This window comes from Varanus komodoensis, unplaced genomic scaffold (assembly GCF_004798865.1).
Source record: "Varanus komodoensis strain SLA01 unplaced genomic scaffold, ASM479886v1 scaffold1, whole genome shotgun sequence".
In the NCBI taxonomy this organism is placed as follows: domain Eukaryota; kingdom Metazoa; phylum Chordata; class Lepidosauria; order Squamata; family Varanidae; genus Varanus; species Varanus komodoensis.
This window is the reverse complement of record NW_025335268.1, coordinates 122,719,062-122,742,976: the sequence shown is the minus strand read 5'-3', so window position 1 is coordinate 122,742,976 and position 23,915 is coordinate 122,719,062. Positions and strand designations below refer to the sequence as shown.

The window sequence follows — 23,915 nt, the reverse complement described above, 5'->3', positions numbered from 1 at the left end:
TAAGCCACTCCCCATTGTAAACTTCCAAAACATAAAGGGTTCTTGCGCAAACTAAAACATACTCTCTTCTACCCCCACCCCCTGCCACCACCCCTCCCCGCTTTTGGGTTAAAATCTGGCACACTGAGATACCAGCCTCAGAACAAATATTTTTAGAAAAATGTACAGGGAGAGAAAAAAAAATAACATTGCTGCACTTGAATGAGGCAAGAGTTACTCCAGACCATGCAAGAGACATCCTCTCTGCCTGTTTAAAAACAGCAATGTGATTTTAATGTTTTTTATATCATTTGCAGCTCAAAACAGTTTGGTGGACTTTCTCTTGTGGAAGCAATTAAGAACGCCAACTCACTTATACCGCAGACCCTAAAATATATTGATTCATTTATGCTGACATGCTCTAATTTAAATGTCCATGTATGAACTACCTGAGGCATTTCTTGTGTTGAAATAGAGAAGATTTCAAGGGAGAACTCTTTGCCAGCATTATCACTGAGTGTGGGCCATGCTCTCCAGCTGTATCCAGTAGCTCAAGTTTTTAAAAGACATTGGCAAGATATTCTCCATGGGCCCTTTCCTTGCATCCGGCTCCCCACCAACATTGCCTTCCTAGCTGCTATTGCTTCTCATCCTCCTTAAAATAATTGCTACCATTAGCTTGCTTAACCGGCAAGCAGTCAACAAGCAGGTAGGTAGTGGCATCCTCTGCTGCAGGGGAGCAAAAGCCCCACCTTTGCAGGGGCAGAGCAAAAGGTAGGTGAACAAAAAGCAGGTGTGATGGTGGAGAGGAAGGGCAATGCATGGGTTTTTGTAGAGCTCTGGGTGGCTTGTTTATTTTATTTTATTTATTTATTTATTTATTTAGAAAATTTCTAGGCCGCCCCATTCGCCGAAGCCTCGGGGCAGCTTACAAATAAATAAATTAAAATACATAAATAACAATATAAAATACACGTAACTGTATAAAATAAGTCGCCCTGGCCAAAAAACTTTAAAATAAAAATAACATTAACAATTAAAATGACGCTTGAATAAAAAGGTCTTTGCCTGGCGCCGAAAAACAAATAATGACGGCACCAGGTGGACCTCTCTGGGGAGCGCATTCCATAGATTGGGTGCCACCGCAGAGAAAGCCCTCCTCCGAGTACCTATCCTTCTAATTTTCTTCATGGAAGGTTCCCGGAGAAGGGCCTCTCCCGCTGATCTCAGGGGGCAGGCGGGCATATATGGACATAAGCGCTTCTTCAGGTAGCCAGGACCCAAGCCGTTATATGTGATCACCAACACCTTGAATTGGGCCCGGACTTCAATGGGAAGCCAGTGAAGCTGACGGAGGACTGGAGTCATGTGAGCATAACGCCCAGTCCCCGTCAACAGCCTGGCAGCTCTATTCTGAACCAATTGAAGTATCCGGACCGTCTTCAAGGGTAGCCCCATGTAGAGCGTGTTACAGAAGTCAAGTCGGGAAGCCAACGTGTGTGTCACTGTCGCCAGGCAGTCATACTCCAGGTAGGGGCGCAGCTGATGGATCAGCCGAAGCTGAAAGAAAGCGCTCCTCACCACCGCTGTCACCTGAACTTCCAGTGAAAGCTCTGGGTCGAGGAGCACTCCCAAGCTGCGGACCTTGTCCCTAAGAGGGAGTGCAACCCCGTTCAGGACTAGGTTCAATTCACCCTCACCGAAGCTCGATCCACCGACCAACAGGACCTCCGTCTTGTCTGGACTGAGCTTCAGTTTACCACAGCAACAAGCTATCCTGGCTGGATTGACATGGCAGGACAAGCTGTGCTGCCAAGAGTAATTATACAAATCAACCCCCAGTGATCTGCAGTGAGAAAACACTTCTGTGATCATTTGAGTCATCCTGAAACTTACACACTTACACTCACAGTGCAATCCTACACTCAAAAATAGATCCCACTGAATTCAGTAGGACTTATTCCAGGGGAAATAGGTACAGGATTGCAGCTTTATCCTCAGACATGTGCAGGGATGTTTGTTTATAGGCAGCTTTTTGCGCTACAGACTTTCAAAGCAGTTAACAGAATAAAAAGGAATCAAATCCAAAAACAACAATAAAATATCACTGTAAAACACTCCAAATATGAATAAAACATGAGAAACAGCAGAGCAGTTCAGATAAAAACACAGAGCCAGGAGTGCAAAATTACTCATGATAAAAAGCCTGGCAGATTAAAAGAATTTTTATGGCTCTACAAAAGCTTACAATGTGGCTGTGCAAACTCCCAGAGGAAGGAGTTCTGCAGATTGGGTACCAAAACTGAAAAGCTTTGCCCTGAGTCACTGCTGGTCGCATCCCTGATGGAGGTGGGACAAGGAACAAGGTCTCATTGGATCACCTCAACAAGCATGGATAGGCTAGTCCTTAAAATAAATACACTGGATACGATCATACAGGTCTTTAAAGATAAAAAGTGGCATTTTGAATTGTGCTCAGAAACAAGTAAGTTAATGAGCCCCAACCCAGCTCTGGACATCAGCAAGACTTAAGTAAGGCTCACTTAAAGAAACTCCATCAAAGTCAAGGACAGACAACATTATTATATTTACACCCCATCTTCCTTCCTCTTGCAAGGGACCCAGTGCAGCTTCCCAGGTTCTCCTCATCTCCATTTTATCCTCACAACAGCAACAACCTTGTGACTGGCACACTAAGTTTCAGGACTGAATGGGAACTAGTTCCAGGCCAGCACTCTTAACCACTCCCCCACCCCAAATGCACATTCTAATCCATATCTGAAAGTGTATCCAGTTTATGCCTGTGGTTCTATTCAGCAAATGTCACATGCTCAGAAGCCCTGTAGATATATAGAAGCGTATCAATTTACATAATTGGATCATGGTGCATAAGTGTGGAAGAACATGCACTCTGCACACATCCAAATTCCATTTTAAGGGCCAAAAACCAAACACAGATCAGAAATGCACACTGATTTTCACTGGGGTTGTTTGCCCTGGGAGGTTTACCCCTGAAATTAGTAGCTAAGAATCTCAAGATGTGTTAAAGACTCTGAATTCTGCCAAGGTGCTGGGCTGGGACTCAAATAGTGTACATGGAGTTCATGCTGTCCTTGCCCACAGACAGTGCTAGAGCTCAGCAAGGGTGCATGAGCCAAGGAGGGATTGGGGGCAGAAACAGATTGGTTCATGGATCCGGGCAGATGCAGATAAAGCGACTGAAAGCTCCCACCCTTGTTTAAGCTGCATGTCTTGTCAGAGTCCAGTCAGGCTCTTTGGAGGAGAGATGAGTAACCATTTTTCTGTAATGGGAAACATAATGCCTTTCCCAGCATTGACTCTCTGGCTATGGGGCTCTGTATGAGGATGGATCCCCTCTCTCCCTGACAAACTAATTTGCAAGCCTAGTCATGACTGAAGGAGAGTTTGTGTGACTGATTTGGGTGAGGAAAAGGGAGTCATTGTTTTACTTTTTTGTGATGACTGCAAACAGAATGCACAAATGTACCATTCACTGAAAGAAAATGAATTTAGAGATGAAGAATTGTTGTTAATTAATTGATTAATTAATTAAAAGCTATTCTACTTTTAAATCAAAGTGTCCAAAGCAGTTTATGCATTAAAAGATAAATACAGTAAGAGTGACAAAGATATTACAATGCAAACAAGATCAGTAGAAAAACACTAATTCTATAAAACAGCAGCTCAAAGTCTATGCAAAGTCTTAGCCAGACATATAACTCTTATCAAAGCAAGCATCTGCTGAGAGACCTACAGAGTTCAACATTCAGGGTGTCATGACGGAAAAGGACTGCTCATTCTGCTCTCTTTACCCATCTTTGTCTCATGACAACTACAGAAGAACCTCAGATGTGTTTCTCAATGCATGGACAGGCTCATGTGGAAGAAGGAAGATGTAGAAGGTGAACTGTGGGGCAAATAAAAGGAGTGGAAGCTATGAGGGAAATGATTCTATAAAGACAGTAAACGAAGATGTCGTTTTTAGATGTGGCAATTCAGGGTCTCGTTGTTCCATTCAGCAGAATCTCAGAAGATGCCAGCTGGGTCAGACCAAGGTCTATGTATTCCAGCATACTTTTGCTACAGCAACCAGCTGAATGCCTCTGGAAGCTCACAAGCTGGGAATGAAGGTAATTAACATACCCTGATGTTTGCAAGCTTGGCATCTGGTGGGGATGCAGGTATCCTGGGCAAGGTATCTTGTTCTGGCTCACAGTGCCTGGCAAAGCAAAGGAAACCCCTCATGCGAAACTTGTTCCAACAAGGTCTGGGATCATAATATAGACTATCCTGTTTTGACATCCAACCTGCTCTGGCTCTGTTCCAGTGGCACTTGGGCTTCTGAGGGCCCAGAAAAGCCACCTAAGTGCCCCCACTCAGTGATTCTACCTTCTCACTGCCATTCTTGTTCCCTGTCTTCTTTCTCACCACTGCTACTAACTTCTTGCTCAGAAAGCATGGACTGGACCTACTGTTTCTCATCCTCGCCACCAATGTTGTCTGGGCCAGAACAAGAGGCAGGATGGAATCAGGAGGAACAAGTCCAGGGCCTTCTTAAAAGTGTGCCCTGGACTGAGATGAGGTCTCAGCCAGCCTTGCTCCACCCCTTTCTTGAAAACTGGAAGGCTTTAAAGAGGCAGACCTGTGGCCTGCAGCTAAGCACTCTTTTGTCGTTACAAAAGCTCATGCCATGCCTGCTGCTTGCCTTGGTGTGTCCATTCCGTGGACTGTGGAGACCCTGAGGATGAACCTGCTGATATTTTTTCAGCATATCTTTTCTGGTTTCGGCCTAAGGGTCTCCAGTACCTTGGTGTTGGGGCTCTCTGGTTCACGACTGGCATGCAGGACCAGCAAATCCTCTGTCAACAGTACCATTGGTCACTCAGGTTCTGCATCCATCTCTGGGTCATGGCTGGACCCTGGAGTTGCAACTCCAGGTGTCCTCTGCACACACCCACAAAGCACTCTCATGAGCTTACCAAATCTCCAACATCAATGGCTATGCTTTTGGGAAAAATCTAGTTTAAAGGCTCATGGCCACTGTCCTCAAATGTGCTTGGGGTTCCCTTCTCACTAGGTAGCATCCCTTTTGATTTTGTGATGCAGCCCACTGAGCCTCTTACAGAAATATTTGAGGGAAAAGAGAGGGAAGTTGCTCAAGATACCGGAGTCGGCACTTCTCCACTCAGCAGCAGTCCCAGCTTTAGGTAAGGTTGGGAGGAGGACCACTGCCTATACAAGCCACCTTCCCCCATCCCAGTGCTCAGACATGCTGGGTGGCTGGCTACAGAGGCAGTCAACACGATCATGTCTGCCCCCTCCCTGCCACCCACACCAGAATGCAAGCCAAAGTGTTATGTTGGGCACATCACCGCGTGGGCCTGGAGGATAGAGCCCCTTTATCTCCCAATGCTTCTGGCAGAACCTCTCTGGGCCTTGACATAGCATTGCAAAGGAACACTAAGGTAACAGACCCAGATTCACTTGGAGAAAAGAGAAGGTGCCTACCATAGAATTCTCCATTCGGTAAGGAGCTTTAAAATAGTGTTGTTGTTTTAAAGTGGTGCCAGCAACAGCCTCTCTGGGCTTTTCTGGAGCCCCGGAGATGCCCAAACACACTGTAGGCAGGTTGGTGGCCTGACAGTTTGCTCTCAAATGCAGAGCATTCCCTGAGGCATCACATATCACTGCAGTTACGCTACCTCTTCTCATCCATGTTCAAGCCTAATCCATTTGTAAGAGGCACATAAGTTAGTGGCCATCACCACACCTTTTGGCAGTGAATCCGTCAGTTAATTATTGCATTGTGTGAAGAAGTCATGTGAGCAACATTCCTTTGTGAGGCTGCCTGAAGTTGTTTTCGCTTCCATCTCTGCAAACAGGGGAAGTCAATGGGGTGGGGGGAGAGGAGAAAATGTTCAGAGCATGGCACACCGTGGCACTGCAGGAAATATTAATCTGGGACTGCTACTTTTGGGAAAGGGAAATAACTGGGAGGGGGCTAATACTTGGGCTTCGGGCCATTGCTCTGATTTGCACACAGTCTGTGATCTTGGGAAAGTCACTGGTCTCCATTTAGCAGCACTCTCTTTCTATCAGTGGCCAGCCAAATGCCTCTGGGAAGCATCCCAGCAAAGCATGATGGGGCAGTGGGGCAAGAGCGTTCCCTTCTTGCTTGTCCCCTGCATCTTGTATTCAGAAGCATATTGCCTCTGAATGGCCTCCTAAGCATTGGCACACAGAACAAGAGAAAAATCCGATCACCCAAAAAATAGGTCAAAGGAGGGGGCCGATTTGTATAAAATTTGCATATGCTAATTTATGTGCGTAATAGAGAATGCTGGCGGGCTTGGCAGCTGGGCCTGAGGAACTGTCTGTCAAGAGAGAGGCCCCTGTTCCAAGGTAGAATCAGGGACGGGAGCAGGAGAGAGCGCAGCCAAACTACTCCTTGGACCGGGCAGTTAGAACTTGCAGGAAGGAGTTAGTTTGGGAAGAAGGTGATGGATTTGCTCGACATCATGCGCACATGTATGGCCATCATGGGGTCTCTATGCATCTTCTTTCTCCTGACCACCACTGAAATTCCTTTCCTGAGACTATCAATGAGCTTTAAGCTAAGTATGCTGGTGTCATCGTCATCATTGAGTTTGGAGCTGCATCCCCTTTGTCCTTGTCCCAACACACCATTTGAACATGTTCCTGAGGGTTTCTCTGGAAATGAGTTTGGCCCTTAGACTGAAAGATGTTCCCTACCCTTGTCATAGATTAGGGTCAGGGTTCTAAATTAGGGTTAGGTTAGCTCAAAGGTACTTCTGACCACCAGAGAAATAAGGCAAATTGGGAATGGTAGGACTGATAATAGCTGAGCAGACCTGGGGTATAATTAGTTATGTTTTCATATGGAGAGACCCCTGTCACATGGAAATGGTGCACATCAAATGTGAATGGGTATGAATTTAGAAATAAGTGCTGTGATTTATATGCAGATGCCACGCATCTCACCTTAGTGACTCAGGTGACTGTCTGCCTGTCACCTGTTGTCCAGGTGCTGTTAATGGGCAATGCAGAGGCCCTTGCTACTCTCTCTTCTTATGGCTGTTTACCTTTAAACTCGGCTTGGACCAGGCAATGCTTCAAACAGAGGATGCCTTCAAATAAAAGACCGCATGCTGACAGAACTTCGAGTAATACATGGAGACCCTATGGAAGATCCATTTCATCAGCATGGCCGATATAACAGTGGAGTCGCAGTAAACTTTGACGTGCACACTCATCAGGACAGTCTTGAGTTTTGTCCCCAAGGAGAGGCCCCAAAAGCAGGCAGCTGCTGGTGCTAATCAACAAATCACATTTAGCAGTTTCCGTCTCTACCTGGAGTGCATCTTTTATAAAGCTATTGGGTCTTACCCATTCAAGACCAAGTTGTCCCATAGTTCCATATTCCCTGGTATAAGGATCTCAAAGACAATAAAGATTTCAGATCTTTGGAAATTTGAATGAGATAAGCAAGGTCCAAATAAGGAGTTGTGGGGAAGGTCTCTAACAAATAAATCTCTAAAACCATGCCTTACAACAGGGGCGAAATACATCGTTGCTGAAAAAACCCATTCTCTTTGTACACAGCCCAGCTACTCTGACAATTGCAGCTAAGCTTGGATGGAGTGGAATTCTGACTGATATGTTAACGCCTCTTTTTCAGCCTTGTATCCCTGCCTTCCTTAGCTGCACCACACTGCTGCGATTCTCTGGGCAGAGTTGGATGCGGATGGAGACACTTGAATGATGTGGTTGACATGTTGCAGGGTAACGCTGGAACCCAAGCTTCACTTTGCACAGACATCTCTGTGAGTGTAACCTTAGCCTTAGTATTGTGCCGTATGTCATGGGCACTGATACTCACATTAAAATGTATACAAGTCTGTTCCAACAGTAGCACTTATGTTGCTGGAAAACTACTTCTGGTTCTTTCCAGGTACAGTCTGAAGTGCTATAGAAAGCAGCAAAACCAGCTTGACTGGAGACTAGGAGACTACTGCTGGGAAGAAGCAAGGGGCAGGATTAGCATGTTTCTCTCAAACAACAACTTTACAATACCCCCTCAAACTCTTGGAATATCGTCCCTACAAAGGCTTGCAAACTTAAAGCTTTGAAATGGGTTTGTCAGTTATGGCTTCCCCCAAACAATCATCAGACCTCTACTTTTAGAGGGCCATAAACTTTTTATATATTCATTTCAAGGCAGGGAACTTTGACCACATAACAAGCTTGGCATTCATTGAATGTGAAGTAGAGACATGCTTTATAAGGCATCATCCAGGCTATTATTCACATCTCCCCTGTCCAAACCTGCTTTTTCCACCTATGAGTGGATTAATTGGTGTGTCCCATTCTAAGCTATAGAGATACATAATAGACTTGTGGGGACACTAGCCAGAAATGCAGCTCAGCATCCCTATACTTTTTTGAGGATGCCTGGAGCAAGTTTCTAGAGAGCACTTTGGCATGGCAGAGTACATTCGCTCCTGGTTCCTTGTCTCTCTTCATCCATATTCATCCCCCTTCCTCCTTTTGGTGTTTACGGTGGAGTACAGGTACTGAGGCAGGGATGTCAGCCAGAAAGGAACCTACAACTCAGTAAGAAGTATGACAACTTTCCCCGACCTGGTGCTCTCCCAATGTTTTGGACAACAGCACCCACCAGTCTCCGCCAGCATGGCCAATGGGGATTGTAGTTCAAAAAAATCTAGTGGACACTAGACTGGGGAAAGCTGAGGTAGGGGGATGAAACCAGGTTTGGGAACTTGTTTCTTCAGAATTATGAATCTATATCCACAGCTCTAAAAAGTAAAGGAAGATGATAGGAACTGATCCACTGAATCAACAGCTTTCACTAAAAAAGGGTCTGGATCCCCACCTCGCCATATGAATTCTAGATCAGTGGGCATGATTTTCAGGGAACAAGGAACATCATGTTTACACATGCACAGAATTTCTCTCTGACACCATACCCTGTAAGAGTGAGTGTTCCATTACTAGAATTATCAGTCCGCCACTTTAATTTCTCTCTAATACCCTATTCCTCAAGAATACAAAGGTAGGCTGGTTGTTGCTGTGAAAGCAAGTAAGTTTGAGAATGTACAACAAGAGGACTGAATTTGTCCAAGTCACCCTGGATAAGTAACAATATGTTTCATTTTCCTTTTAAAGAACACCAACAAGTTTATATCATGTTGCAAAAGTCAACCAAGCCAGAACAAAATGGACAAAGCACGGTCCTCTAATTGATGGCTCCTCCCTTCTTTATAAACAACCACCATCACCAAGGTCTATTGGGGGTGAGGGGCAGGGAATCCAAAAACTCACAGTTAGGAAGTACTTTTATCAAGATCAACCAATGCCACAAAAGGCTGTTTTGCTTTTGAGTTCTCCAAAACTCTTAAACTAACCTGATGAAAAGTTGTGTAGAACTCAAAGGTTTGCACACTCTTTTATGGCACTAATAAAAATATTAGTGGGTGTAGGGGTCTTCAGTAATTTCCTTGTGCTCCTTCCTTCCCAAACAACGAAAAGACAGTCCTTACAACCATGAGAGCTTGTGGTGGAAAAACTGCTTTTCTCTCTTGCACTCTTCCCTGAAGTGCTAAACCGCTGCAAAATGTGGCAAGCCTTGAGAAACCCTAACGAAGCTCATTGGTTGTTTGTTTTAAGATACTCTAGACAGAGATTTCTTAATGTGTGTGTGTGTGCTTTTAAAAATTCAAAAATTAAAACTCAAGAAGAGTCATCCACAGGACTGGTGATGAACAGCTATGAGCTGGGATCACATCACACCCATTAACTACAAGACAGCAATGCTTATCTCACTCTTTCAAAACCACAGTGCAGGTGTGCCCTATGAGCAGATCCGAACATTTTCAGTACATCCCGATGTCAAAATTTCCTTGCAAGACAGTGCTAGCACATCTTGGGAAAGAGGAGGACACTGGCTTTGCAATTTTAGGGAGATTTCTAAGGCAGGGGCACAACACCAGTTGCAAACATGCCATCTCCATGAGCATTCCGAGATGGTACAGTCCCAGGAGAACTGTACGACGTGCCTTTCCTAAGCATTTGAATCATCTCTAAGTGTTCTGGAGCAACACAGTCATGAAATAACCATGGTAACATGAGCACTCATTTCAGCCTTGGTACCTGAATACTGAAAGGTAGATAATATAACATCAGTTTTTACCAAAGGTCTTCACAGGCAAGTCTGGAAAAGCTTTCATGACTAAAATCACCATATGTATACTTGCTTTCAATAGCCATGTGTATATAAGTGCAACCTCCATTTTAGACGATGGATATATTTGCTGACCCGGGACAAACTGATGACCCCAGTTACTTTGCTTCTCATTCAGTCTTCCTTTTGACAATTGCACCTTCCAACTCTAATTTGTCTCCCTCCTAAGCCAGATGATTATGATTTCCCATTGACCATTAAGTACCACCCATTCATTTCTGCCATCTGCAGACAAAATGACAGTCAGTTGGTATACCTCCCCATCTCTTTTCCTGGCTGAGCCCAGTCTTGCTTTGTGCAAGGGCAGCGTCAAAGGGAAGGCATGACTAGGCACCTGCCAAGAGCCCATGCCCTAGTAGAGACCCACGGACAAGCTTCCCTGGCCTTGATCCTCCCCTTGACCAGTACAACCTGCTTGTTCTTCTGCCACTTGTTCTGACCCAGACAACAGTCGTGATTGCAAAGAGAATACATAGATGCCATTCCCCACATGCTCACTGGCTCTGTTCCTGTCAGACACGTTAGTGATGACCACAATGAGAAAAAAGATAAGAAGCAATAGCAGCTGGTGACAACGGTAACAAGAAGGTAGATGCATGGGAGAAGGGAGCCTGATGAGGATGCCTTGCCCCAGGGCCCTCCAAAATCTGGAGAGGACACTGCTCAGGAGTCAATCTCTGGATACCGCAGTTAATTTCCTAAGCTCCCTAACCTGTCTGTGCATCAAACTATGCTTGGTTTACCCTCTTAGAGGTGGGCTCATTTTTTTCCTTACCTTTTCATTGATTCTAGCAATAAAATAGAATCCACAGAGGGGTCACTTCAATGGTTGAACATGTTGCAGACACAGCTTGTAGTTGTTTGAGAGCTGACAGGGAAGGTAGAGGGGAGAAATGGCTCACAAATGGTGAGGAGGCGGCTACGGTTGTAGTGCAAGCACCCGTCGTGATGGTCCCCATAGCCACACCCCAAAGGAAGTCCTCAAAATGCAAGCAGCTGGGTTGATCATCTCGATCTGTAAACTTGTACCCATTATTAGGATTACATTACATTTATACCCCACCTTTCCTCCTCTTGCAAGGAACTCAAGGAGGCTTACAAGTTTCTTTTCTCCATTTTCTCCTCATAACAGCAAACATGGCAAATTGCTCCCTACCCCAACCAAGGGTATTCTGTCTCCCCATAGCCATGTTAATCCCCTTTCATTATGTTGACTGCAGCATCATTAACTCCAGCACTGTTAGGGTGATTAACAATGCAATCCTGTTCATATCTAAATAGAAATAAATCCTAGAACAAGACATGCTGGGAGCTGTAGAACTTATTTCTGTCTGAACATATAGGATTCTGTCAGTATAGGATTGTGCTTGCAGCTGCTGCTCTCTTGATCTGCTAGAAAGTCCTGCCAGGCCCCAAGCGGACTCTAGATTCACAGAAAATGTGAGCACTCGGCATGGAATACAGAGAGTTGAATGCTGAAAGATTGTCAGGCACTCTGAATTAAGGCACACCCAAAACCAGAGGTGGGAGGGGAGAGGGGATAAACTGTTCTGGCAGAGAGGCTGGGAGGAGAGCCTACCCCAATGTACACCTAGACAAGAGTGGAAGCAGTGGTTGCTCCACGCTTTCATCTGCTCCCTGTTCAGCAGGAAGTGGGGAGATGACAACAATCCCGAGGCATGTATTTCGATCAGTGCTCAACAATTGCTTTAGCATAGGCATTATTAAGATGTCAGAGCAGGGTGATCTTACATAACCTATTCACTGCTGCAACAGTCAAGCACAACAGGGGGAGTGCAGAAAAGTGTGCCTATCTCAGTGGATAATTTCCTGGCTTTTGTCCATTTGTGTCAGTTCCACTGTTATTTTAACTTGTTTGTTTGTTTTTGTTTTGTTCCTTTGATTTCACTTCAGACCAGCACCTTAAAATAGGTGTTTGGGTGAGAAGAATGAAATGTGTATGCGGTTGTCTTTTTAAAAAACAGCCAAGCCGTCTAGTTTGCCAAGGCCAGCTTAAAACAGAATTTCATAACACATGGAGGTCTTTTAAAGAGAAAAGCAAACATCGTTTTTGAGAGCTCATTTCATGCTTGTGTGGGTGCTCTGCCTGCTGACTCTTTGTCTGGATAATGAAAGCATCTAGCTTTGCACACAGACACACAAAGAGGATTCAAAAATAAATACTGAAGTCCCGATCTTCTTCCGCAGTTACCACCACCAATCATCTTTAATCATAAACTCGTAGGCACCTGGGTACTTCTACCGCCACCCGTAACATTTCGTTTCTTATGCATTGTATCTTTGTGGAATCTGTGTCACGTGCTTCATGAGCTTTGCATATTGTATCCTGCTTACAGTACATACTCCAACTAAGAAACATTTATTTAGTGCCAATGATAGGTGAGGCACTATACAAAACAAAGAAATGCAATGGCTTCTGCCAGAAGGTGTATATTGTATGCTCTATGCTAGACAGACAAGACTGGAATGAGAGAGGAAAGATAAAGGATTGAAAAGAGGTATGGGAGAAGAGAAGGAAAGCCTTGATTGGCAATAGTGCTTCACAGTACCAGCATTACAACTACTATTCGATATGCATTTCTTACACGTATGATTACAGGGATGTGCATTTTAGGGGTATGAGTAGGTGCTTTGTTTTTTTTTTTTAATTTCCAGAAGAGTCTCTGTATTAGTTTATTGTAGCAAAAGCAGCAAAGCATCTTGTGTCACCTTAAAGATAAATAAATAAGAATTGATAATAAATAAATGTATTACAGCATGCCCCAACCTAGTGTCCTCAAGATGCTTTGGAGTTCAGCTCTCAATTGCCCTAGTCAGCATAGCTAATGGTCAGGAATGCTAGGAGTTGTCATCTAAAACATCTGGACAACACCAGTTTGGGAAATGCTAGCTTAAGCTTTTGTGGATTACAGCTCTCTTCATCAGATATGTAAAGTGTCAAGCTCATTTATACATATATACCAAGGGTGAGCAACTTACAGCCCCTCAGATATTATTGGTTTACAACTCCCGTTATCCTTCATCACTGGCTCTGTTGGTTAGGTCTGATGGAAGTTGTAGGCCAAAAATCGAGAGGGAAACAAGTTGTCCGCCCCTTGTGTGTGCATCCATGGTACATAGTGTGCTAGACAGAGGAATCAGATCAGCAATGCAACGATCATTTTGAACCACCAAATAACTGTTTTGTGAAAGAACAGTGTTAATAAGGTAATTAACTCTGTCTGTACTTTCTGCATTTGTTCCTCTCTGACCTCACTCTTTTCAACTTCCACCCCAACAAGATGAAAAGCTTTCAGAAAGGTTTCTACAAACAACTTCAATTAGTGGTACAAAACATCATGGGGCAATCAGTGTCCATTTTGAGAGGTACTAATTTAAGGATTAAAAAACCCAATGGCAGAGTGCAAGTTGGTGCAGGTTGTGGTCTTGTGTAGGCTGCATGAGCTATAAGCACAGTCTTTACTGGAATGTACAATGAAAAAATAGACAGTGCAGAATTCCTTTTAGACCAGTTATAGAATCATGAAAGCATTAAAAATTAAGGTGATTTCCTTCCAGCCACAACAAAACATAATGAACTCACACCATCCAGTCCCACATAGATCCATTCCTATCTCTTCCTTTTTCTCCACCAACCCTACATACAAACAGTTTAGGAAAACAGGAATTTGGCTTAAACTACATCGGACCATCAATCCACCTTGTTCAGTATAGTTGACAGGCAGAAGTCTCTTTGTCCTACCGGGAATCTCTTAGCTGAAGATTGAACATGGGACTTGATGCAGGCAAAGTAGGTGTTCTGCTACTAAGCTGCATATCCTCCTCTAACTTAATTCAGTGACCACCTCTGCCTTCAAGATATCGACAGAGAAAAATGGGATATTGGCAGGTGCCTGCATGAGCTTGGAAGCCTCTTTGCAAAGTGATGCAGCTACAGCATCTTTCCAAAAGATTCTACTTGTCTCTAGCCACCACTTTCCATGGCTGAGCTTGCACATGCAATCACCGTTTTGCAGTGTTGGGTACAGGATTTCTCATCTGTTTCCACTGTCACAAGGAGAAATAAAGAGGGAGGGAGAACAGCTAGCAGATGGGTAGTCTCACACTCAAGCCTGAAGCCTCAACATCAAAGCTGGTAGCAAGAGCATCTTCACAAAAGATGCAGTACTGCTCTGGCTGCTATATTTTGTGGCTCGGCTTCTGAGATCATTTATGCACCTCCCTGCCATTCTCTCTCTCACACACACTCCCTCTCATAGAAGTGGTGGCTGATATGGGAAAGAATTGGAGGAGGAGGAAATGCTGGACAGGTCAGGGAGAGTGACCCAAGGAATAAGACTGGGTGTTGCTCATGGAATGATTTAGAGCCTGGGGGCAGACGTTAACAGAATATTCAAACAGGGCAATTTAAATATATATAAATTATATATATGTATATATATTATGTATATGCAATGGACTTATATGCTGAAACTTTAAACTCACCCTTCCCCATCAAGTTAACACTATTAAATAAAAATGATGCACAATAACTGAAATAACAACAGTTCAAAGAAAGTAAAGTATTGGAATGTCTATATTAGGGATGCCACAGTACTGTGACTTCTCCTCGGTGAGACAATTGACACTATATAAAGCCTGCATCTCTGAAGTAATTATTCACTAGGGAAAGGAGCTAGAGAGTTCTATACATTTACAGTTGAAAGAAGACAGAGGAAGGAGGCCCCAGCAGGGACGTTCTTGCTGTACCGGATGTGTGACCTCTGGTACCCCCTCCCTAACTGATTGGCCTTTTCTAAGTTTCCTGTAATTGTTTCCTGTTACTATGGATTGCCATGGGAACTGGGATGCTCCTCTGGAACATATAGAGAAAGCAGTAAGTTAGATAAAAGGTAGGAGACTGAAGTGGTTAGGGTAGGTGCATTTTATTCATCTGAGTTTTAAAGGCCATTGTTCTGTTGGAACAAAGTCAGTTTCCTGGTTATTTCCTCATAAAAAGCCACAAAGGTTTTCTGTGAGGGATGGACTGAATCAATAATTTGTCATCTTGTTTTACTACAGATCACTATTCTGGTTTGTGTGCTCTTTGTAGACCACCGCATTTCCCTAACACAACATCTCTAATCTGAAGTCTTATTAATCAAATTCAGTTTCTCTGCACTCTGATGTTGCCCTCCTACCAACTGCTCAGTGAAACGGTGCTGATGATTACCAGGTTATTGTTGCTTGATCAGCCCCACTCAAACATTTCTTGGTTGAAACAAACTGAGACCCCATTTTTGGCTGATTAATATCAGAGGACTGAAGGCGTTATCATGCAGTACTGCTTGTTCAAGGGAAAAGTCAGAGTGATGTTGTGGTTATGAGTGTGGGACTGGGACTCAGAAGATCGGGGTTCTATTCCCCACTCAGCCATGGAGCCAAATGGGTGGTTTTGGGCCAGTCACAGACAACAACCTCTTGTTGTGAGGATAAGACTGAGAAGAGGAGGAAAATTCTGTAAGCCACCTTGAGTTCCTTGCAAGGGAAAACATGGGAGATAAATATAATAAATAAATAATTGCTTCCCCCACCCTCTTATTTATAATGTAGTCTCAGGGAGCACCAGAAAATGTGGACCATTTGTAGTTCATGGATAGACCGTAAGATTTGGATTGGGCCCAGATTTGTGAAATGGGCTAATCATGGCTTGAGATGCTTCAGGGGTCACCTGATTCAACTTCCTTAAGCTGAGGCTTTATGATTCCCAGTTAACTATCAACTGCAAATTAACAATGTGCTGTAGTGTTTTTGCTTTTTGACAGACTTGGATGACCTTTATAAGCATTGCATCTCCTTTAGGGAGGTGCTGCCTGCCAAATGCCAGATTCTGATGCAAGTAGACATTAAATTGTATTGTTTTCAAAGGGAATTGGTGATAACATTATTATTTCTTGTATAAGAACATAGGGAGAGCTATGCTTGATCAGACCAGAAGTCGCATGTTGTTCAACACTCTGTTCACACAGTGGCCAGACAGGTGCCTTTGGGAAGCCCAAAGGTAGTGCAAGAACAGCACCTTCATGCTTGCAGTCCTCAGCAGCTGCTTTCCCTGATGTCAGAAATAATCTATGGCCACCGTAACCAAGGACCACTGATGACCTTATCTTCCAAGAGTTTGCTCTTTGATCTTCCTCATCCCCTTTGAAAGCCATGCACATTGGTACCCTGTAGTAGCAAATATCCCAATTTCTGTGCTATGTGAAGAAGTGCTTTTACCTATCCTGAATTTCCCATCATTTAGTTTCTTTGAAGGACCCCAAGTTCTAGTATTATGAAAGAGAGAGAAAATTTCCCCTTATCTGCTTTCTTCACATGATGACAGAATTAGATGAAATCTGAAGATGGAACTGAGGAGATGTAATATGTCAAATTTTGAGTAGCAGCAAGGGGTTTTTATCCAAGGTGACTTTAAACTGACTAAAGCAAGGGAACTAAAAAAAAAGATTCTCCCCCCACCCTTGCCCTATGGTATTGTGTGAAATGTGCATGCATAGAGGTGCCCCCAAGTAAATACCCTGTAAGGATAGGGATATATGAATAAAAAACTATGCTAATGGATTTTTAGGTTTTTCTCAAATGGACATCACTGAGTGATAAAAGTCATAACACTTTAAGTGCTTCATCCTTGATTGAGTGGATGGATGACACTTTATCACAAAAATAAACAGAAGTGGACAATGTAGAGCTTGAATACATTGTGAAGAGCAAGGGGAGACTTTAAATTTTTGGGTGGGTTTACACTGAATTCCCTTCCTGCCCCATTGTGTGCATCCTACTGTGTTCTTTGCTTTGGGTGTGTGTCACACACACACAAACACACACACAGAGAGAATTAAGAGTTGTGATCGGTGCAAATGATAAAATCCTATTTACTTGTAAACCCCTTTGGACACCCACTCCTCCTTGACAAAGGGTGGGCAACTACAGGCAGTCCCTGGGATCAACCCCATGCAAGTTTTCATACCGGCTGAAATGGAAGAAAACACATGCTGCAGCTGCCACTGGATCATGCCCCTTCTTCCTGATGCAGCCTTGTGCCCCCATCCCTTTGCTTTATTATATTTCACCCCAGCCACCCATTCGACTTTCTTCATTGTATGTCCTTCTGCCTCTTCATTGCCACAATGGGAGAATAGGATCCTTGGGGCTCTCCAGAGCACCGCCTGGAGGGGGAGAAGGAAATTGCAGCCCGCCGAGCATGGGAGGGGAGTACAACAGGGACGCTACAACAATTCATCCTGCCTCATCATGGGAAGCCCTTTCCAGATTCCCCTGGAGGCTGCCCCTTTGCCACCATACCACCCACAGTGGCAGAAAAAATTGTGCTTGGCACTGAAATCGGGTGGCAAATGTCTTCAGAAACGGAAAAGGGCCACAATTGGCTTGTAACTAGCCGCATTTGCCATTATTTCAGCCTTTGTTTCAGTTTTCCACCATTTAGGCCAAAACCACTGATTTGTCTGCCATTCCACCAATCAATTTCAGCAGTATGGTGGCAGCAACAGGGATAGGGGGCTGCACTCAAGGCCATAGCAGCTGTTTGCCGCTTGGCTGTGCCCTGCCTCCATACAGGGGGAGAGGGAATGTCCTGCTCTGACCCAAAGCTTTGCATTAAGTGGTAGAAGAGGCACAGCACCAGCAGCACGACCAGCACCACCTCCCCCTCCAGCTATGTCCCCAGGCTTCCCAGAGCTCATGTGTACCCCCAATATGTCACTGGAAGGCACCTCCTTTAGCAAAAATAGTGCTCTGCCTTCCCTACATGAGCAGCCAAAGAGAACATGCAGTGAGGTCTCAGGTTGTGGCAGCTTAGTGATGTCCCTGTATCTGCCTGAGGAACTGAGGTCAGCACTGGCCATCCATTGAACAGAGAGCAGCAGGAAGAGCATCTCTTAGCACTGACTCTCAAGGAAAGCTGTTCCTGGAAGTTCTGAGAGCAGCTGCCGCCACAGACACAACGGGATCACACAACGGGGTGAAAATACAGGAGCAGCCTCGGATAAGTTCCTTCTACATTCAACCCATGAGCACCACAACTGGAAGCAAAAAGGAGATTACATGTGAACTTATACCTTGATAAGAAGTTAGAGCTGGCAGTCCCCAAATTGCACCTCTCCTCTCCTCTCCTTTCCCCACCTTGCTGCTTTCTGTACTTAGAACACTTTGCTGGGAGGGGAGTAAACTTTTATTCAGTTTTGCACACACACTGTGTCCATGTGTCCCTTAAAATTGCCCATGCAGGTTTGTGAAGCTACAGAGTAGCTTTGAAGTAATTCAGAGGACTCTTGATTCACTTTGGTTGAATCTTGAATCTGTCCAAATTTATCCAGTTCATCTTGGCATTTAAGACTTATTTAAATCTGATGCACATTCTTATCAATGGCTACAGCGGACAAACACAAGACTAAATGATCTGTACAATGTAGTCTAAGTTTCTGAATGCTATGATATTAAACATGCGTCTGATTAGCCTTGAGGACTTCCCAGAGGCATACAGCTGGCCTCTGTAGGAAACAGAATATTAAACTAGATGAATCTTTGGCCTGATCCAGCAAACTATTCTTCTGTCAGCCTGTTATAATTTTCAAAGGATTTTGAAACTCATTCCTGATCAGAAGCATCCTAGGAGAGAGACCATTATTGTTTGGGAGAGAGACTAACTTGCCTAAAGCCCAGGAGCCTTCTGATGATACTTTAAGGCCAGGTTAGTTATATGCCACCCTGAACTTAAAGTTGCCTGAAGATCTATTTGGTGTCTGACTAACGATCAAACACAGTAGGGGGCTTAAGGCACCTCCTCCTCAGTGCTCCTCTGTGGGAGCTCTGAAGAGATCTTGATGGAAGCTGCCCAAAATGAGCACTTTGGGCAGTTGACATCCACTTCCTTACCTTTGCTCTGGGAAAGTAAGAGGGGGTGGGGGGTTCAGTGCATCTTCCTGGGAGGAGGCCAAGCTGAACATGCTAAGCCTGCCTACAGTCCCCCACCCCTGCTTAATCTGGTGCTCATGGGGACCACGCCAGGCAGAGACAGGGGAGCAAGCTGGTGTCTGCCACATGCCCCTCCCCAAGGCCTGAGTCAGGCTTGGGAAGGGAGTGTAGGGCAAGGAAAGGGGTTCAGTCTGGGCTGCTCACCACCAGCATCTAAGCCCTGATGACGTCTACTTCCCCATACTTAGGGCATTTTTCCTTCCAGGGAAAACTAAAAAAAAAAGTTCTTGTGGGCATCGTTAGAGTGGGGGTCTTCTTGAGAGGTGCCCTGATGTCACCGTCAATGAGCATGCTCATGGAACACATGAAGAGGATGTCGTGGACATCTGTTTCTGGTCCAGGTGTCCACACATGCAGCAGAAGGTTAACAGGAGAACATAAGGCTCCCCACAGGAGTTACATGGGAGTGAGAAGGATCAGGATTCAAAGGCCTCTACAAATTCAGACCTGATGCTCTTCATTGTAGTGCTACCTTCATACCCTTTGGCAATATGTTTGCTGGACAGGACTCCCTTAGGAGTACATCAGAAAAGGGCAGCTTTCTCAAGTTGTGCTGGAAATGCTGTGTCATGCTGTCAATGTTCGTTAACTTCACATACACACACCACTTATTGGTATGGTTTGTCTTATTTATCTTTAGAATTTCAGGGGTTCTTTTTGAATTTAAACAGTGTTCAGTCTCTGAATATTCTTGCTGCAACATTATTATTATTTCATTTCTATACCACCCCTCAGTTGAAGCAATAAATAGGAAGAAGGGTCTGCAGAAGGGCTATAAGTGCTGCGGCATACCCTCTATGTGCAGAGCATATAGGTTAAATCCCTAGCATCTTCAGCTGGGGCTGGGAAGTCCTTCTGCGAGAGGGCCTGGAAAGCCACCATCAGTGGCTTACCCACCAGTACTAGGCTACTTTAACCAATAGTATGAGACCTGGTACAAAACAGCTTCCTAAATTCTCAAGTATAGATGCACGGACTGCATTCGCACAACACACAAAGCCACTAGGGGGCAGAGGAGTGTGGTTTACCATGCCATCTGAAGCCCCCCTACTGCCAGGCCACTTGGTGTAGCCATGTCCTGTTATTAGGGTTAGGAAACTCACCACGGGCTAGTCTACCACCCAGAGTCAGGTGACCCACTAGGCCATGGTCGAGCTGAAAGGATATGAAGCCCCTTGGCCATAGTGGCAAGAAAGAGCTCCCACCATGGCCAAGATGCCCTAGATGGTGACAGCCGGCAAAGTGCCCAAGCAGTACTTTGTGTGGCTCTCAGCAGCTTCCCTTGCAAGCAATCAGTTCTCCAATGCCAGGATCAGCAGGAACACGGAGTGAAGCCAACAGGATGCACTGCATGCCATTCACTTAAGCCCCATTCGGGGCATGGGAAGGCAAAACATGGTGGGGTGATCGGGTTGGAGTACACCCTCTTCTGCTGTAGTCTTTTTGCCGAAGGCAGTGGCAGCTGAGAACAAACCTTTGTGCTTGTCTTCCTCCCAAGGAAGGCAGAATGATTTGGCACCCCTGCCCCTTTCCTTGCCACCTGCCTGTTACATCTCTTCCTTCCCAAGCCATGCACAGGACTTGGGAAGGAAAAGGCTTGGAGGGCAGGTGGGAGGAGGTTGTTTTTCCCCTTGTCCTTCTCTCAGGGAGATGTGGGGAGCATCTTTCCACCACTGCACTGAGTAGTTGGTTGGGGAAAGAAGAGGTACATTATCCTGTAGTTTCTGTCCCATTATTTCCTTTCTTTGGGGGATGCTAGGAACTGTAGTCTAATGCATCTGGAAGCTACCAGGTTGGAAGAGGTTGGAATATATTATGTAAACTAAACTGGCCTATGCAAATACACTTAATGCGCATTGATAATGGCTGCAATATCCCTCCATTTTCAGTGCAGAATGTGGCTTTACTTTAAAACAGAATGGTGGAGTAAAAAGGGGTTTATCCAAAGCAACAGGGTAGGTAAGAGCTGTGAAATGTTGGGAAGGTCGATCTGTCCTGTTTCTGTTAGTCATCACTATGGGGCAAAAAGCTATGCATAGAACTGAAAGCTTGCCCAGCCCTGCAGGCATCCTGAGGAGCACCCTGCTTCTCCCCCAGCTCCATTACCAGCTGTGCTTTTCAAGGTTCAGAGGGCATTGCCAGCATCCTTTCGGAATTTAGCTCTGTTGTGTCAGGGGTAGAAATTTGTTTTCTGAAAGGAGAAAACAAAGTTACATGGGATTCTAGAAGATGTATCAAATGTTTTGTTTGTGTAGCACAATGGTGACATCACATGGCAACCACACAGTCCTGGACATAGTCTGCTTTCTTTTATATTTAGGCACCTGGTTGCAAGCAAAAATAGTTACCTGAATCTAGTGATACAAGGACATGACAGCATGTGGAATTCACCTGTACCCACACTGAGTGCTTGGAATGTTGTTTAAGCAGATCCACACAGAGTTTATTTATTTTATTTTTGGGGGAGATATTGGGGTGTGGGGAGTTGGAAAAAGAAATGCAGTGGGTTCTGGCCAGACATACTCATGCCTGGAGCATGAGTCACATACTTAAAGTCACAACTAACTTAAGTTCCATTGATCACTGAGTCTGCTCTAAGTACAAGTAAGCCTGGACCCATTCCAGTTGCTCATTAATAGTCAATAGAACATATTATTTGAAAAAAGGCTGCATGCTTAGGTGCCTAAGCAGTTTGATTAATCAGTAACAAGTTTTTCATTAATTACTTATTAACTGAACAGTACTGAACCATTGGGAGCAATTTGTAAAAAAAAGTTTGATTAAAAATGTCACCTGCATTTTTGTAAGGATGATTATTAAAGATCTGACAAAAAAGCAGCTGGTAGGTGCCTTATTAAACAGAGCATTCTTTTTATGGGGGCTTCTAAACTGCCCATTCCCAAGAAGAGGCAGACTTTTCCATTTCTTCTTAGGAGGGAATACCTCTAAGGAGCTGCCTTTTGCAAGCATAATGGTCAGGGATGATGGGAGCTGCAGTGAATTGCAGATCCCATCAACCCTAAGCAGCATGGAACTCTAGTTCAAAACATCTGGACAGGATCAGGTTGGGAAGGTTAACTGTAACCTATGCATATAGCATCTAACATAGAATTATATGCAGGTTTAATCAACTGAATGTCAAGTCTTCAATTAATCCACAAAGATTTTTTTACAGAACAAAGTCAAGGAAGTTATTCCCATCACCTCAAATATTCATTAGTTACGAGAGATAGTTGTATGCAACTTCTCATTTGAAGCAAATACCTCTGGATTCGCGAGAGGTGATTCTTCTAGGGATAACTGAACCTCTGAACACACAATCTTTCCCAGCATGTTTCCTTGACACACATATACCTCACATGCACTGAGGAGACAAACTAGGAAAGAATTATGCTTTCAGATAATTCTGCCAGTCTAATATTAAGCCCACAAAAACCAAGGAAAATAAGTGTTCAGTTAGCATTTAACCCCCTTGTTATTTTCTGTTAAGTGACATACCAGATGCGGAAATGTAACTAACCACACAGGCATGCGCGCGCGCACGCACACACGCACACACTTGCGCGCGCGCGCGCGCACACACACACACGGGTGAATTAAGGACAGGGGGTTTGGGTGATGAGGGGCCAAGGGAGGTAGATACACACGGGCTTAATGGCATAGTTTGTGGTGGGGGGACATATTTTCATCTTTAGTACCCTACATAGGTGGGTCAAACTGGGGGTCAGGGGAGGTCTGCAAGAGCAGCTTTCCCGGCGGTCATCAGTACCTCCTCCCCAGCTTCCACCGACGGCTCACTCGCCGCTGCCATGGCAGGACACTCGTCTTCTGTCTGCCTGCGAGGTCACCGCGTGGTCCACGCCTTGGCCTCACCGGAGCCTCGTTTTCAGGAGAGAAAACGAGCTGCTCCCGGTGACCTCTCCTGTTTTTAGAAGCTGCTCGTAAACATTCAGGCAGGCTGGAGAAACTGAGCGCTTGAAGTGGTGTCCCTGCTAAAGAATTTTGGCCCGGAGAAAAGGGCCGAGGTTTCGTAACATTTGGGAGGAAGTTCTCGGAAAAACAAAAACACACGCACACTCTCACTCTCTGTAATCCACTCGCAGCAACTGGTCTAGAAGAACCCACCCACCAGAGGGTGTCCGTGCCAAGTGCGCGGCGGCGGCGGCGGCGACCCTGAAGATGGAGAGTAGAGGGAGACCCGCGCGCACACGCTCTTTGGAATCAAATAGCCACATTAGCCAGCGCCGAGTCCCGCAGCGATCGGTTCGTGGTCGGATTTTCAACTACAGCGTTTGCTACACTTGCCCATGTTCGTCAAATTGATCCTGTTTATCTGATTGTCAGCCAAGAAGAATTTACGCAGGAGAAAAAAGCAACTAGCAAGCTGTTAGTATATGATGGCATATCGATGCTGATACTTCAAAAGAATGCCAAAAAGAAAAGAAAAAAGAGGAAACATTATGTTTCAAATTCTTGCAGCGTAATTTATACATTCGAGGCAGGAAAAGTCGAAAATTGCTCCCCCTTCCTCTTCTACCATTCCGAAGGTTTTGATAGTCGAACTTTGCTTGACAAAGTTCTA

At 44.8% G+C, this 23,915-nt stretch overlaps 1 protein-coding gene across 1 annotated transcript in view; it reads right to left on the bottom strand.

The window, feature by feature from the left end:
• LOC123024276 (armadillo repeat-containing protein 12-like) overlaps positions 1–23,915 on the bottom strand; it is a 55,596-nt gene that overhangs the window by 30,776 nt on the left and 905 nt on the right. The gene's annotated exons all lie outside the window — the stretch shown is intronic.